This window comes from Hordeum vulgare, chromosome 6H (assembly GCF_904849725.1).
Source record: "Hordeum vulgare subsp. vulgare chromosome 6H, MorexV3_pseudomolecules_assembly, whole genome shotgun sequence".
Lineage (NCBI taxonomy): Eukaryota > Viridiplantae > Streptophyta > Magnoliopsida > Poales > Poaceae > Hordeum > Hordeum vulgare.
This window is the reverse complement of record NC_058523.1, coordinates 243,570,343-243,588,354: the sequence shown is the minus strand read 5'-3', so window position 1 is coordinate 243,588,354 and position 18,012 is coordinate 243,570,343.

The window sequence follows — 18,012 nt, the reverse complement described above, 5'->3', positions numbered from 1 at the left end:
GGAGATCTCTTGTGTCCTCGTCATCCAAGAAACAAAACTCGGTATCCTTAACTACTACTGAAGCTGAATATATAGCTGTCGGATCATGTTCTGCGCGATTACTATAGATGACTCAAACTCTTAAGGATTATGGTATTCATGTTAGAAATGTTCCATTATTGTGTGACAATGAAAGTCCTATAAAAATTGCCTATAATCCTATCCAACATTCTCGAACAAAACATATTCAAGTGTGACATCATTTCATTCGTGATCATGTTGGTAAAGGAGATATATATGTTAAGCATGTTCGTACCGATAAACAATTAGCTGATATCTTTACCAAACCACTTGTTGAGAAAGTATTTTTTCATTTGAGGAGTGTGTTATACATCATTGATGCTTCAAACTTGAGATAGACTCACTCAGATGCATGCAAGGGTATGAGCTTGATTGACTTTTCCATGATGCTCTCTATTTGATACTATCTTATATCTTGGAAACTATGCTCCCTTGTATTGCATCTTATCTTTTGTAGGTACTTGGAATAAATATACTCGAGAAGATAGCCATCAACTCACATCAAAATAAATCTTGACATGGCCGAGTATCAACAATCACTTCTCCAGAAATGCAGGAACAAGACAACGAAATCATATCATTGACAATTATATGATAATGAAATTCACTCATGTCATTTGGATATATTATGTTCTTCCTTGCATGACTAACCATGGTAGGTGAAAACTGAACCAAAATGACATTGATAGCTCCCAACTCAAGATGGTCATCCTCAACTTTGAGCATCCACAACAAGTTCACCTACATGCAATGTCATCAACATCACTCGAAGTATGTAATCATATCCTTGATAAAGCTTTGCACCAAGTCATGTGGTAAAGCAACTCAAGTGATATGAAGACATTAAAAACTTAATCAAAAAATGGTAACCCCATTTTGCGCTTAACAAGAGTATGACCTATGATCAAGCATTCTTGCTTGACACCTCAAGTCAAATACTCTAATATAGGTGACCTAGTCACCGCCACACATCTAGATGGAGATTATTGTATGGTTCACATTTGTTATTTCATACATTCTTGGAACCATTCAACTCTCATCTATATTTATCTATATTTCAAAAAAATCAAAAAAAACGTTGGTGCTATTCTTTGTTTTCTTTCACATTTGGTATCTTATAACAATCTTTATATTATTATCTGCCTACTTTCAGTTAAGGAGTTGATTTTCATTGCAGCTCGGTTTCACCGATCTGACAAACTCAATCCAACCGATTTCTCCCACCCGCCTGCTATCATTCTCGGTTCTATCGAACTATATTGCCTCGATGACTCCAAAATGTATCACTGCCTTCCATTTTCTGATATTTTTTAGACTTTTGCCTTAGGGGGAGAAAGAATTTTCAATTATCCTGAGTTTCATTACCTTCTAAGATCTTATTAAACATTTTGGGAAACAATATTAGTTTTTGCATTATTTTCCAGGGGATAAAACTTTTCTAGAGGGAGAACCATCCACGATCCCTATCATAGTGGAGATAGTTCAAGGAACTCCTATAAATTCTTAAGGGGGGAATGTCAAATTCATGGAACGCTTATCAAAGAGAGAAGTATCAAGGATCCCTTTCTCTCAATGAGCACTTACCCTCTGACCTTTTCTGAAATTAATGCCAAACAGGGAGAAATATCAAAACTTTCAATAAACCTACACAAAGGGGGAGAAGTATCACCAACAAGCTTATAAGAAAAGGGGAGATATATCAAACCTTACATATTCAGGGGGAGCAACACTATAAAGGGGAAAGAGATAACATTGTTTCAGATATCATTGATTTACTTCTGCTATCTTAGGATTCAACTTGTCTCGCCCTACCTACTCCCAATATCGACATGCTATGATTCAGGGGGAGAGGTAATCTTACTCATATTCATTCTTAGGGGAGAAAGTTCTTATTTCTTTTGGAGACATATCTATCATCAAATCAGATTTCTCATATGTCTTCAATATCTTGGTACTTTTGAAGTTCTTTGCATCTTTACAATAGAGCACTCTTATGTTAGTTAATATTTGTTTTCCCAAGTGTACTTCTACTGCTAAGAGGTTCAAGAACCTCAAGGTAAATATATGCATCATATCCCTTTTCATGATGATATCTTGTCTCTTGGACATATTTTTTGCAACAGTGAGTCTTGACATGAAAAGTATTCTTTCACATATGTTTGATGCATATAGCCAAGACTTATATAACTTGTGTTGTCCTTCTACCATGTGTGTGCCCATGCAGTCCAATGCAACTATCCTTTAAAAAGGGATTGCACACATTTAGGGGGAGCTTGTACTAGTCATGTATCTTTCAAAGCTGTCAAATTCTAACGCCTATCCTTATTTGAAGCTTTGATTGTATGTTGTAATCAATTACCAAAAAGGTGAAGATTGAAAGAACATATGCTCCCTTGGTGGTTTTGATAATTCATGAAAACATACATTTGTCTCTTGGACTAACACTTTTACCTAGTATATTTCAGGTATAGTCCACACAGAGCCTTCTCTATAAGCTTGTGAGGAGATGCCCCTTGATGAAGGAAAGGAATAGGATTGGTTCAAGCTTCAAGCAAGAAGACTCTACATTTTATATTTGTGAGAAATCACTTTTAGTTAATAGGAAAGCAAATTGTATTAGAAGGGGATGAGGTACTATGATGAATTGGTTGCTCAAGTTCTTAGAGATAGCCACCAAAAATACTCAGCCACTTCCCCACAAAATATAAATATCCCAAGCCATATAACCAAAACCGGTGCCACCAATATTTCCTACTCAGCCACATTGATTTTACTATTAGACAGATCCTATGCCAAATCCACCATCTCGGTACCACCAACATTCCTATCGGTGCCACCGATATTTGGTGACCAAAATTCTATTCATATGATCTCAAGTTTCGGAATTTTCGAGTTCGAAATTGGTGTCACTGAGTTTTGGAAATCTGTCTAGGTTATCGTATCAGTACCACCAAGATTCCTATACCGATCTCACCTAGAATTCAAAAGCTGCCACATTTAGTGCAACTCTGTACCACCGAGATAAATTTCGGTGTCACCGAGTTGGGAAATAATGTTGTAACAGTTGGATTTTTGGGGATGCCTATATATACACCTCCACCTACCTCTCATTCGTAGAGGAAGTACTCAGAACACACTTACACTTGCCAGATCCATTTTCCCGAGGGAGAGCCACCTACTCATGTGTTGAGATCAAGAGATTTCGTTCCAACCATTTGAACCTTGATTTCTAGCCTTCCCAAGTTGCTTTCCACAATATCAATCTCTCCTAATCGTGCCAAATCTGAGAGAGAGTGATTGAGTGTTGAGGAGACTATCTTTCGAAGCACAAAAGCAAGGAGTTCATCGTTCTACCACATCTATTACCTTTTGGTGGGTGGTTCTTCCTAGATTGGTTAGGTGTCACTTGGGAGCCTCCTACTCCGTGTTGTGGAGTTGAACCAAGATGTTTATAAGGGCAAGGAGATTGACTACTTCGTGAATATCTACCATGAGTGACGCTAGTCTTGTGTGGACGGAAGCCGTGGTGGAATAGACTAGGCCGCTTCTTCGTGGACCCGCTGTGGGTGTAGCCCTTCGTGGACTCTCGCAGACATTACCCTCCATGGGTTGAAGTCTCCACTAACATGGATGTACGATAGTGCCACCTATAGGAACCATGCTAAAAATCACCGTGTCAACTTCTTCGTGTTTGATCTTCCTAAACTCTACACCTTACTACAAGTGCAAAGTATTTACTTTCCGCTGCCATACTTGTTGAATAGCATGTGTAGGGTGCACTAGACTTGTTAGAATCACTCAACTCTGCCAACCATTAAATTGGGAAAAGGCTAGGATTTTAATTTATGCAAGTAGTCTATTCACCCCCCTAGACACCTCTTCTCTATCGATCTCTTAGAGGAAGTTGGAGGAATGTTTCGATGGTCAACAGATGGAACATGTACCCAGGATGGAGAACAACATCCCTGATGACCTGTCGAAACAACCAGCTCAGAAGTTGCGTCCGGAACCATGCACCTTCTTGCTCTGACTCACTCATCCTTTAGTTACACCATGAGAATGGCAAGCCAAGAAGAGGAAGATCAACTCCGGCGAATTTTCCTAGCAGAGCCACCCGTGGCAGCCAAGAAGATTGCCGATGGTGATGAACTGCTCGACAGTGAGCGCCTAGATATGGGGGGACACTCAGTTCTTGCCGTCGAATCTAGCACTCCCGTGGCAGAAGAAACGCCTTTAGTCCTTGTCATCGAGCCACGGGCTCCGGCATGGGTGCAGTATATTGTCCAATACCTCCACACATGAGACCTCTCAAAGGCAAAGAAGAAGCTGAAAGAGTAGCCCCGCAATTAAGCATGTACCAGTTCGCGGACAATGATCTATACAGGCGGAGACGCAATGGGGTGACATTAAGGTGCATCGCCTGGGAGAAAGGACAACGCGTCCTGGAAGACATACCTGAGGGGATCTGTGGATCCCATGTAGGATCACAAGTCCTTGTCAGCGGCAAGGCTTCTATTGGCCCACAGCCCTTCAAGACGCATTGGAGGCGGTGACGATGTGTGAAGCATGCCAATACCACAACAAGGAGGTACACCAACTAGGACAAGGCCTTCAAACAGTACCGCTTTCCTGGCCATTTTCGGTCTGGGGGCTGGACATCGTCGGCCGCCTCCACCATGCTACGGGAGGCTTCGAGTTCTTATTCGTTGCCATCAACAAGTTGAAAAAGTGGACCAAGGTGGAGCCGATGAGAAAGGTGACTGCGCTAGCGGCAATCAAGTTCTTGAAAGGGATTGTTTGATGTTTCAGGGTCCCAAACAAGTTCAGCACTGATAACAACACGTAGTTCACCACCAGCACTTTAATGGAGTACTGTCAAGACATCGGCACAAAGGTATGCTTTACCTCTGTTGCTGATGCGAGGAGCAATGGGAAAGTACAGAGGGCAAATGTCGAAGTGCTGCGGGGCCTCAAGATGAGGAGTTTCCACAAGCTACACAAGCACGAAAGGTGCTGGATTGATGAACGCATGTAGGTTCTTTGGTTGATCAGAACAACACCAAATTGAACCACTACCGCAACACCCTTCACCCTAGTCTACGGGTTAGAGGCAACTCTCCACACGGAAGACACGTACAGGTTACTGAGAGTGCGGGGCTTTGACGAGGACCAACAAGAGTGGCTATGGCATGATGATGCCAGTCTCTTAGAGGATTATTTGTTGGGGAACGTTGCATGGGAAACAAAAAAAATTCTACGCACACATAAGATCTATCCATGGCGATGACCATCTATGAGAGGGGAGATCAGATCCACATACCCTTGTAGATCGCTAAGCGGGAAGCGTTAGGAAATGCGGTTGACGTAGTCAAACGTCTTTGCGATCCAAATCGCAAGTCGTCCCTTGATTCTATCACGATCTAGCGCCGAACGGATGATACCTCTGTGTTCAGCACACCTGCAGCTTGATGAAGATCTCCGCCTACTTGATCCAGCAAGAGAGACGAAGAGGTATCTGAATTCTCCAATAGCACGATGTCGTGACGGTGATGATGGTTGAGCTATTCCTGCAGGGATTTGTCGTGCCTTACCAAAATAACTACGGGGTGTCACGAAGTGGTGGAGGGAGAAAGGCCTACGCCGTGGCTTGAGGTGCAAAAATCCTCGCTACCTTCCACTATATATAGGAGGGAGGGACACAGGGGTGGTGCCCTAGGGAGAACCCTAAATTTTTGGCCGGCGCAAAGAGGAGGGAGGAGTCCTCCTCCAAATCGGTTTGGTGGAGGAGGAGTCCTCCTCCTAGTCTGTTTGGCCCACCTCCTTTGTCTTTCTCTCCTTGGCCGAAGTATGCCCACTTGGGTGGCCGCCCAGCCCACCAGGGACTAGTGCGCCACCCTTGGGTCTATTTGGTCCCTCTCCGGGTTGGTGGACCCTCCCGGTAGAACCCCGGAACCCACTCGTCACTCCCGTTACTTTACCGGTAATGCCTGAAATCCTCCCGGAAGACAAATTCAACCTTCCTATATATCAATATTCGTGTTCAAACCATTCCGGAACTCCTCGTGACGTTTCGGATTTCATCCACGACTCCGAACAACATTCGATTACCAACATCCATAATTCAACTATACTAAAACGTCATCGAACTTTAAGTGTGCAGACCCTGCGGGTTCGAGAACTATGTAAACATGATCGAGACACTCTCTGATCAATATCCAGTAGCGGGGCCTAGATGTCCGTATTTGATCCTACATATTATACAAAGATCTTAATCGGTTGAACCAGTATGTCAAGGATTCAGTTAATCCCGTATAACAATCCATTTGTCCTTTGGTATGTTACTTGCCCGAGATTCGATCGTCGGTATCTCTTTACCTATTTGAATCTCGTTACCGGAAAGTCTCTTTACTCATTCCGTAATACAAAATCCCGTGGCTAACTCTTTAGTCACATGACTTGCAAGGCTTGTTGTGATGTTGTATTACCGAGTGGGCCCCGAGATACCTCTCCATCATAAGGAGTGACAAATCCTAGTCTTGATCCATGCTAACTCAATGGACACCTTCAAAGATACTTGTAGAGCACCTTTATAGTCACCCAGTTACGTTGTGACGTTTGATACACACAAGGTATTCTTCAAATGTTAGTGAATTACATGATCTCATGGTCATAGGAACATATACTGGACATGTAGAAAAACAGTAGCAATAAAACGACACGATCACATGCTACGTTCATAGTTTGGGCCTTGTCCATCACATCATTCTCCTAATGATGTGATCTCGTTATCAAGTGGCAACACTTGTCTATGGCTAGGAAACCTTAACCATCTTTGATCAAAGAGCTAATCAACCAAAGGCTTACTAGGGAAAGTGTGTTGTCTATGTATCCACACATGTCTCTGAGTTTCCAGTCAATACAATTCTAGCATGGATAATAAATAATTATCTTGAACAAGGAAATATAATAATTGTTATTTTATTATTGCCTCCAGGGCATATCTCCAAGAGTCTCCCCTTGCACTAGAGTCAATAATCTAGCTCAAATCACTATGTGATTTACAATGTAACGATCTAACACCCATACAATTCTGGTGTTGATCATGTTTTGCTCATGGAAGAGGTGTAGTCAACGGGTCTACAACATTCACATCCGTGTGCACTTTGAAAATATTTATGTCCTCCTCCTTGATGTAATCGTAGATGGAATTAAAGCGTCCCTTTATGTGTCTGGTCCTCTTGTGAAACCTTGGTTCCTTGGCTAGAGAAATGGCACCAGTGTTGCCATAGAACAGAGTCATTGGATCCAGTGCACTTGGCAAAACTCGAAGATCTGTCATGAACTGCATCATCAAGGCACCTTCTTTAGCCGCCTCTGAGGCAGCTATGTACTCCGCTTCGCATGTAGAATGAGCTACCACGCTCTGCATGGAACTGCACCAGGTTACCGCACCGCCATTGAGAATAAGTACATATCCGGTTTGTGACTTAGAGTGATCCGGATCAGTGTCAAATCTTGCATCGACGTAACCCTTTACGACGAGCTCTTTGTCACCTCCATAAACGAGAAACATTTCCTTAGTCCTTTTCAGGTACTTCAGAATATTCTTGACTGCTGTCCAGTGCTCCATTCCTGGAATACTTTGAAACCTTCCCACCATACTTATGGCAAGGCTGACATCAGGTCTTGTGAACAACATTGCATACATGAAGGACCCTATTGCTTAAGCATAGGGGATGACACTCATCTTTTCTCTATCTTCTGCACTCATTGGGCATTGAGTCTTACTCAACTTTATACCTTGTAATACACGCAAGAACCCGTTCTTGGGCTGTTCCATTTTGAACTTCTTCAGAACTTTATCAAGGTATGTGCTCTGTGAAAGTCCTATCAAGCATCTTGATCTATCTCTATAGATCTTGATACCCAATATGTAAGCTGCTTCTCCCGGGTCCTTCATTGAAAAACTTTTATTCAAATAATCCTTTACACTTCCCAAAAGATCTATATCATTTCCAATCAGCAATATGTCATCGACATATAATATTAGAAAGGATATAGAGCTCCCACTCACTTTCTTGTAAATAGAAGCTTCTCCATAAACTTGTGTAAACCCAAACGCCTTGATCACCGCATCAAAGCGCTAATTCCAACTCCGAGATACTTGCACCAGTCCATAAATGGATCGCTGGAGTATGCATACTTTGTCAGCATTCTCTGGATCAACAAAACCTTCCGGTTCCATCATATACATCTCTTCCTTAAGGAAACCATTAAGGAACGCTTTTTTGACATCCATTTGCCAAATTTCGTAACAGAAAAATGTAACTATTGCTAACATGATTCTGACGGACTTGAGCATCGCTACATGTGAGAAAGTCTCATCGTAGTCAACTCCTTGAAGTTGTGAAAAACCCTTTTCCACAAGTCAAGCTTTATAGACGGTGACATTATCGTCCGCGTCCGTATTCTTCTTAAAGATCCATTTATTCTAAATAGCCTTTCGCCCTTCAAGTAATACTTCCAAAGTCCATACTTTGTTTTCATACATGGATCATATCTCGGATTTCATGTCCTCTAACCATTTGTTGGAATGTGGGCCCACCATTGCTTCTTCATAGCTCATAGGTTCATCGTTGTCTAACAACAAGATTGATAATACAGGGTGGTCATACGATCCAGGACCAGTACGTCCTCTTCTCGACCTATGAGGTCCAATAGCAACTTGATCTAAAGTTTCATGATCATCATCATTAGTTTCCTCTTAAACTGTTGTAGGTTCGATACAAACAACTTTTTGTGTTGCGCTACTCTCTGGTTGAAGCATATGTTCTATAACCTCATCAAGTTCTATCTTCCTCCCACTCAATTCTATCTAGAGAAACTCTTTCTCAAGAAAAGCTCTATTTTTAGTGACAAACACTTTGCCTTCGGATCTGAGATAGAAGGTTTACCCAACTATCTCTTTTGGGTATGCTATGAATAGACACTTTTCCGCTTTGGGTTCTAGCTTTTCAGGCCGAAGCTTTTTGACATAAGCATCACATCCCCAAACTTTGGAAACGAAAACTTTGGCTTGTTTCCAAACCATAGTTCATATGGCGTCATCTCAACGGATTTTGATGGTGCCCTATTTAAAGTGAATGCAGCTATCTCTAATGCATAAACCCAAAACAATAATGGCAAATCTGTAAGACACATCATAGAATGCACCATATCTAATAATGTATGATTACGACGTTCGGACACACCAATACGATGTGGTGTTCCACGCGATGTCAACTATGAAACAATTCCACATTGTCTTAAGTGAGTGCCAAACTCATAACTCATATATTCTCCTCCTCCGCCAGATCATAGGAATTTGATCTTCTTGTTATGATGATTTTGAACTTCACTCTGAAATTGCTTGAACTTTTCAAACGTTTCAGACTTGTGTTTCATTAAGTAAATATAACCATATCTATTGAAATCATCTGTGAAGGTGAGAAAATAATGATAACCACCGTGCGCCTCTGTGCTCATTGCTCTACACACATCAGTATGTATGATCTCCAATAAGTCACTTGCACGCTCCATTGTTCCGGAGAACAGAGTCTTAGTCATCTTTCCCATGAGGCATGGTTCACATGTGTCAAGTGAGTCAAAATCAAGTGACTCCAAAAGTCCATCAGCATGGAGTTTCTTCATACATATTATACCAATATGACCTAAGCGTCGGTGCCACAAGAAAGTGGCGCTATCATTATCAACTCTACATCTTTTGGGTTCAATGTTATGGATATATGTGTCATCACTATCGAGATTCAACGTGAACAAACCCCTCACATTGGGTGCATGGCTATAAAAGATATTACTCATATAAATAGAACAATCATTATTCTACGACTTAAATGAGTAATCTTCTCGCAATAAGCAAGATCCACATATAATGTCCATGCTTAACCCTGGCACTAAATAACAATTATTTAGGATCATCACTAATCCCGGCGGTAATTGAAGTGAGAGAGTGCCGACGGCGATCGCATCAACCTTGGAACCATTTCCAACGCGCATCATCACTTCGTCCTTCGCCAACCTTCGTCTATTCCGTAGTTCCAACTTTAACTTGCAAATGTGAGCAACGGAACCAGTATCAAATACCCAAGCTCTAAAATGGGAGTTGATTAGGTACACATTAATAACATGTATATCAAATATACCTTGTTTGGTATTGGCCGCCTTCTTATCGGCCATATACTTGGGGCAGTTCCGCTTCTAGTGATGAGTCCCCTTGCAATGGTAACACTCAGTTTCTGGCTTGGGTCCAACCTTGGGTTTCTTTGTGGGAGGGGCAACAACTTGCCACTCTTATTTGAGTTACCCTTCTTGCCCTTGTCATTTTTCTTGAAACTGGTGGTCTTACTCACCATCAACACTTGATGTTCTTTCTGGATTTCTGACGCTGCAACTTTCAACATCGCAAACAGGTCGCCGATTTATTTATTCGTCCCTTGCATGTTGTAGTTCAACACAAAGCTTTTATAGCTAGGTGGGAGTGATTTAAGAACTCTGTCAGTGATTGCCTCTTGCGGGAGAGCAATTCCCAGCTCAGCCACACGGTTAGAGTACCGAGACATTCTAAGCACATGATCACTGACTGACCCATTCTCCTCCATTTTGGAAGCATAGAACTTATCGGAGGTTTCATGCCTCTCGACCTGTGCATTCTTCTCGAAGATAAACTTCAACTCCTGGAATATGTCATCTGATCCGTGATGTTCAAAACGTCTTTGAAGTCCCGGTTCTAAGCCACATGAAATTGCACATTGAACTGCTGAGTAGTTATCCTGACGGAACTGCCAAGCATTCATAACGTCTTGGGTCGCCGGTTGGGGTGCCATGCCACCTAGCGGCGCATCAAGGACATATAACTTTTGGCAAATGTGATGATAAGCCTCAGATTACGGGTCGAGTCAACAAAGTTACTTCCATATCATCTTTCAGCTTAGCTTTCTCTAGGAACGCTTTAAAATTCAAGGGTGCTACTGCGCGAGCTATTGATCTACAACATAAAGTTGCAAAGATTACTTAGACTATGTTTAAGATAAATGAGTTTAGTAAATCATATTACTAATAAACTCCCACTAAAATTGACATCCTTCTAGTCATCCAAGTAACACATAATCCAAATTCACTAACTCATGTCCGATTATAACGTGAGTTGAGTTAGATTCAATGGTGAACATCTCTATGTTGATCATATGTACTATATGACTCATGTTCGACCTTTTGGTCTCTTGTGTTCCGAGGCCATGTATGTACATGCTAGGCTCATCAAGTTTAACCCGAGTGTTCCACATGTGCAACCGTTTTGCACTCGTTGTATGTGAACGTAGAGTCTATCACACCAGATCATCACGTGGTGTCTCGAATCAATGAACTGATGCTACGGTGCACACTCGGGGAGAACACAATTTTATCTTGAAATTTTAGTGAGGGATCACCTTATGATTCTTGTGTTGGTTTTCCCTTGAAGAGGAAAGGGTGATGCAGCAAAGTAGATAAGTATTTCGCTCAGTTTGTTGAGAACCAAGGTATCAATCCAATAGGAGGAACAAGCAAGGCTCCAATAGTAGTACCATGTTGAACCCGGCCTTCGAGGAGCAAGATGACGACGAGAACAACTACGTCATCAAACTACAATTCTTGGGCGCCAAAAAGGAATGCGCCAAGCACAAGATGCTATGAACGACCGCATCGAGAAACTCGCCACCAACTTGCGTGAATCTGAGGTGTGCACAAGGGACTACCTCGACGGCAAGATAACAAGCCACATGGACGAGATCCGCACATTAATGGTGAACCGTGCATCCTCAACCTCTTCTTCATCCTGGTGGCGCCACTTAAGTCGCCACTCCGACAAATACTCTTCCGACACAAGTCCACCTCGAGCTCGACATCGCCAACATGATGACAATCACCACACCCAAGATTCAAACAATCCTTTTCATGCAGTGGATCACAACATCGAATTCGCGAGCATGGTCGACGCCATTGACAAGAACGAGAAGCTTTGGGGCAAGCACACATTCAACAGTGCTATGAAGATGAACGATGATGAGAAGAACAAGCGCTCGAAGCTCAACGTGCTCTCCGATAAGCACCACGCTCTATGCAAGAACGCAACCCGCAAGCGCGAGAATAAAAGAATCACTCCAACGTGAACGTTAAGAAGAAGACGAAAACCAACAGGAGCACCAAGAGCTACGACACCGCGCACGAGAGCCTCGCCAATTAGCTCATGCAAATCACAATGACCCAATGGACGACCAAGCTCCAAGAAAGAACAACAACGTCATGTCTACAGTGACATTGACGACCCTTCGCCATGACAAGGTCATCGTTGAAACAGCAACCATGAAGGGCATCGCCTTGGAAATCTCAAGTTCACCATGCCTAAGTTCTCCGGAAGCAATGATCTTGAAGATTATCTTTCATGGGCACTCAAAGTTGACAATATATTCTGTCTACATAACTTCGATGAAGAAAAGAAGATTGCCATGGACTCACTTGATTCTAAGATTATGTTCTCATTTTGTGGAAACAAGTGATTGAGCGAAAAGAGAAAAGGGTGATCCTCCTATCACCACTTGTGCCCAAATGAAGGATATCATGAGAGCTTGCTTCGTGTCTATGCACTATAACCTGACCTCTTCAAGGAGCTACAACTACTCAAGCAAGGCACAAAGTCGGTAGAAGTATACTATCAACATATGGAAATGGTCATGATCCGAGCCAAGGTTAAGGAAATGAGCAGCAAACAATGGCACGTTTCTTGAATGGTCTCAACTTCCAACCCTACGCCAACTTACTCGAGCTAGTGCACCAAGCATCAAAAGCGGAACGCAAGTACAAGATGACTACAAGTACTCCAAGCTCTCTTACAAGACCTACCACTCAAGTGCACAAACTTCTACAGCTACAATGCCTTCGACTACACATCCTTCTACAACAACTGGCGACAAGTCAAGCTACAAGGACAAGATGATTTCGTCAAGCCGCACTACTTCAACAAGAAACTACAAGACAAGAGCTTCATCCTCTACTCCAACACCGTATGCCAACGCTAAAAAAATCTCCATCAAGTGCTTCACGTGCCAAGGTCATGGCCACAAGAGTTACGAATGTCCCACAAGACACACGATGATCCTCCAAGATGAAGACACCTATGACTCTATGAGCAAGGACAACACGGATGCATTGGAACATGTCGCCATGCACCGACAAGTTAATGAAGACAAAGATGAGCAAATATATTACGACAACAATTTGAGCCCTGCTCTCATTGTTTCAAAGGTGTTGACTCTTCAACAACAACAAGACGAAGACAAACATTGCTTCATCTTCCGCACTAAGGCTGGCATTCAAGGAAAATACGTCAAGGTGATCATCGACGGTGGAAGTGGCCACAATTTGGCAAGTGAGGAACTTTCCTCAGAGCTGCAATTGGTCAAGCATAAGCATCAACACCCCTAGAAGGTACAATAGACTAGTGACTCCGGCACACTCTAAGTCGAACATACCGTGCAAGTATCATTTAAGATTGACGCCTATGAAGATACATTGGAGTGTGATGTAGTTCCCATATCTGTTTGCCATCTCCTACTGAGAACACCTTGGCAATTCGATTTTGGCATCATTCACAATGGTCGGACAATCACTATAGATTCAAGATGAAGAGCAAGGAATATGTGCTTCGACCAATGACTATAAGTCAAGTCACCACCGACAAACAAAATACTTCTGTGACAACCCCAATGCAATTCTTCCCCTTCCTGTAACCTTTCCTGGTATATCAACATTGTGTTGGTAATGAGTTCGTGGTTGAGCCCAATTGTGTCTTCATTTAGTGTGCATCATGGCATCTGGCATCATCTTTTTCCTCGCGTGTGGTTTGAATTGTGAGTTTTTCAAGTGCTTTAAATCTCTAGTGCAATAGGAACTCTTCTCTCCCCTCCTAATTCTTTTGAGGCAATCCTAGTTTCTGGTTTTGCCTAAACAAAAATGTTCCTCCTCTTTTAAAAATATTCTTATTATTTGGGGCAACCCTCTGGTTTTAACTTTATATTTTTTTCCTTTTGTTTTATTTAAAACCAGCGCCTAATTTTATATAGAAGGGTTTTATTTTTATTCTTCAAAAATGTCCAATCTATTTTTAAAAAAATGTTGGAGCATGTTTTAAGGAGCCCAAAAGTATTTCTATTTTGTTTATTTCCTTTTCCTTTGCCTCTGGCATTATTTTTCTATTTCAACTTTAGTTTAATTTCTCGCGAAACCTTTCCGTTTTTTATAAGAGAGAGGGTGTGAGACCAACCCAGCCGGCCCAAGGCCCAACCGGGCTCCCTCCAACCCTAGCGACAGGGAGAGCTAGCTCGATCCGTGTCTTCATCCTCCTAGCGCCGTCACCAGGGAGAGCAGCACTAGCCCCGACCCCCCCTAGTCTTCTCCTCGATCTCACCCCTCTCCTCCCGACAGCGCCGCTTCCTCCCCAACTCCCATGCACATGCAGCCACTCCCTAGCCCGATTCCCTCCTCTCGATCCCTCCTCCCGAGCCCCTCCTCGGGACCCCCAGTCCCGATTCCCCGTCTCCCCTCTCCCTCTCCACCTTGCTCGCAAACCAGGGAGGAGCTCCCCTGCCCGAGCCGACCGTCGTTCCCGCCAGCGACCTCGACCAGGTCGCCGCCCAGCCCCGCCGTTCGCATCGCCGCCAGCATCCAGTGCTGCAAGGCCCGTGGCCTCCGCTCTCCCTCTCCCTCTATTGTATGTGCTCGACTGCCTGCCATGGACGTGTCCCACTCGAGCTCGCTGGGCGCCACCCAAACTCTAAGGCAGTTGTCTGATGCCGGGAATCGGTCCCTGCCGCCCGGATCCAGCGCTCCGAGTCAACCCCGTCCCGATCCGGCAATCCCCATCGTCGTCCATTGGTGTGCGTCTCTCCATCTCTCCTCCGCCTCACCTGTTCGCCAGGAGGACGAGGAGCTCCGGACCGCCAGCAGCGCCTGGCCCGGCCTAGCCGCTCGCCTCCATGCCCAGTCCCACGTGGGCCATGCCAAGATCGGCGGCCTACCAAGCCCCGCAGCTCGCGTGCGGCTCCCATGGATGTGGCCAGGTCCTTCATCTCATTGCCTTGCCCTGCTACCTTTTTGGGACGTCGCCAAATACCACGTGTACCATCCCCGTCACCGTGGATCTAACAAGTTCGCCGAGTACCACTACTTCCACGACGTCCTCGACGACCCCGAACATCTACGGAACCGTGTACGACTACCATCGCCGAAGACCCGTGTACCACTACTTCAACTACCATCGCGGGAACCACTACTCCCACGACGTCCATGATGACCCATGTAGGAATACACCGCGATGACTCGAACTGCTATGAGATGCACGCTTCAAAGGTATAATCGTTGGAATGATGCCGTGGATCGAATCTCATCGAGTCATCGGAACCGGAACATTGTCGTGGCATCGTTCTTTGGCATGACACGTCCATGCACGCAATTCGTTGGCACCGGTATCTCATCGAGTCATCGGAACCGGAACATTGTCGTGGCATCGTTTCCGTTTTTTCTGCTATGGTTTCCCATTCGTTCGCTGTGGCAACACATGCTTCTTTTCCTTCTTGCCAGTGTTGTTGTAACTCGCATGCATGACGCATTCATGGCATAATATCTTGTGTTGCATGTTTCTTGTAACCGTAGCGACATTCAAAGTCCCGTGTGTTAAGCGACTAGGAGGACGTGTAGGATCACATGCTTCATCTCTTGCCATGTTTAATAACATTTGATATTGCCGAGTACCTAATCGGGATAGAATTAAATAATTCGTATGTGGAGATTCGTCAATATGCAACTCGTTGCATATTGAACTTCACCTAATGTGTAGTGTTTGATTGTTGTGAATTGTCTTGCCAGGTCTTGCATATATTCTTCGTTCATGCATCATATGTGTTGTGCATCGTGTGGTGAATATCGTGTTTTGATTCTTGTTTTTGGTTTCCTTCGTCTCGATAGAGTTCCGCAACTGTGTCGGAAAGTGAGGACCCGTTGGACTACATCGGTTCGTCTGCTTCACGGAGTCATTCTTCTTCCAAGCGGGATCTAAGGCAAGATGACCATTTCCCCAGATACCATTACTATCATTGCCATGCTAGTATTACCGTTTTTATCGATTATGTCTCGTTGCCTACCACATGTTTAAATATCAGCCTTCCAAACATTGCCATGAAAACCTTCCACATGTTCACAACCTAGCAAACCACTGATTGGCTATGTTACCGCTTGCTTATCCATGTGTTAGCGTTGCTAGATGCAGGTGCAGTTGCTTCCATGTGATAACATGGGTTCCTTGTTATATCACCATATTAATGCTATTTAATTTAATGCACCTATATACTTGGTAAAAGGTGGAAGGCTCGGCCTTTCTAGCCTGGTGTTTTGTTCCACCTTTGCCCCCTTAGTTTCGGCTACCGGTGTTATGTTCCATAATTGAGCGCTCCTAACATGATCGGGGTTGTTATGGGGCCCCCTTGATAATTCATTTTAGATTAAAGCTGCTCTGGCAAGGCCCAAATTTGGTACTACATTTTCCTAATAACTAATGAACGGCATAGGGAGTAATTAACTCGAGGAAATTTAATCAACCACCGGGCCAGTGCTCCACATGAGTGTTGGTCCACCCACCTAGCAGTCGGTGGTGCCACCTCGGGGCAACTCGAGCGTTTGGTTACCGGCCACTATGCATAGACGGTGTGTCCTGAGAACGAGAGACGCGGCTCCTATCGGGTTCGTCGACACACCGGGTGGCCTTGCTGGATTAGGTTTACCTTTGACGAGATATCTTGTGCATCGGGATTCCGGTGATGTTTTGGGTAATCTCAGATTTGCAGTTTTCCAGAAAGGAATCCGACGAGATCGCGAGTGTCGTGATCAAGGATTTCTATGCGGCTTGTGGTAATTTGTGATGGACTAGTTGGAGCAACCCTGCAGGGTTAAATGTTTTCGGAAAGCCGTGCCCGCGGTTATGTGGCAACGTGGAAACTTTGTTTTACACTGGTTCTAGACAACTTGAAGTTAACTTAATTAAAATATGCCAACTAAGTGCGTAACCGTGATTGTCTCTTTCGTGAGTTCCTTCTCCGATCGAGGACACGGTGGGTTTAAGTTTGACGTAAGTAGGTGTTCAGGATCATTCATTTGATCAATAGTAGTTCATGTCCACTATGTGTAGTTCTTCCCCCCTCTTATTTCTTGTACTCGTAAGTTAGCCACTAAATAAATGCTTAGTCGCTTGATGCAGCCTCACCACTTAACCTTACCTCACCCATTAAGCTTTGCTAGTCTTGATACCTTTAGAAATGAGATTGTTGTCGCATCCCTAACCCTTAAGCAAGTTAGTCTTGTGCTCATGTCTTCTTTGCATTTGCATCTAATAATTCTCCAATCAAGAACAAGAAAGTGGCAAAGGAAAAACTCAAAAACCCTAGCCACTACTTTAAATAAAGAAAATCTCAAACTAGTTGAAATCAATGAACCCAAAATGGCCTCAAGAAATGTTCAAACTTTCTGATAAATCATGAAAGTAAATGAGCATTGGAGAAAACTATTTTCTTGACACTTTAAGCATTTTAAATTAATGCAAAATCCACTGGTTTCAAACTTTAAATTTGAAATCAGAAACTATAAATTTTCAAAAATGTTGAAAACTTTTGGAAATGGTTGAGAATATTATAACAAATATTCAGGTGTGTTTAAATTAGTTTTTACAACCTTTTTGGAGCTGAAATAAATAGCAAATCAATGTCATAAATTAAAACAAAAATAAAACAGAAGGAAATGGAAAAAGGGTTACTTGTCGCCTAGCCTGGCCCGACCCATCTCCCCGAGTCGTCCCCTCCCTCACGCCAGTAG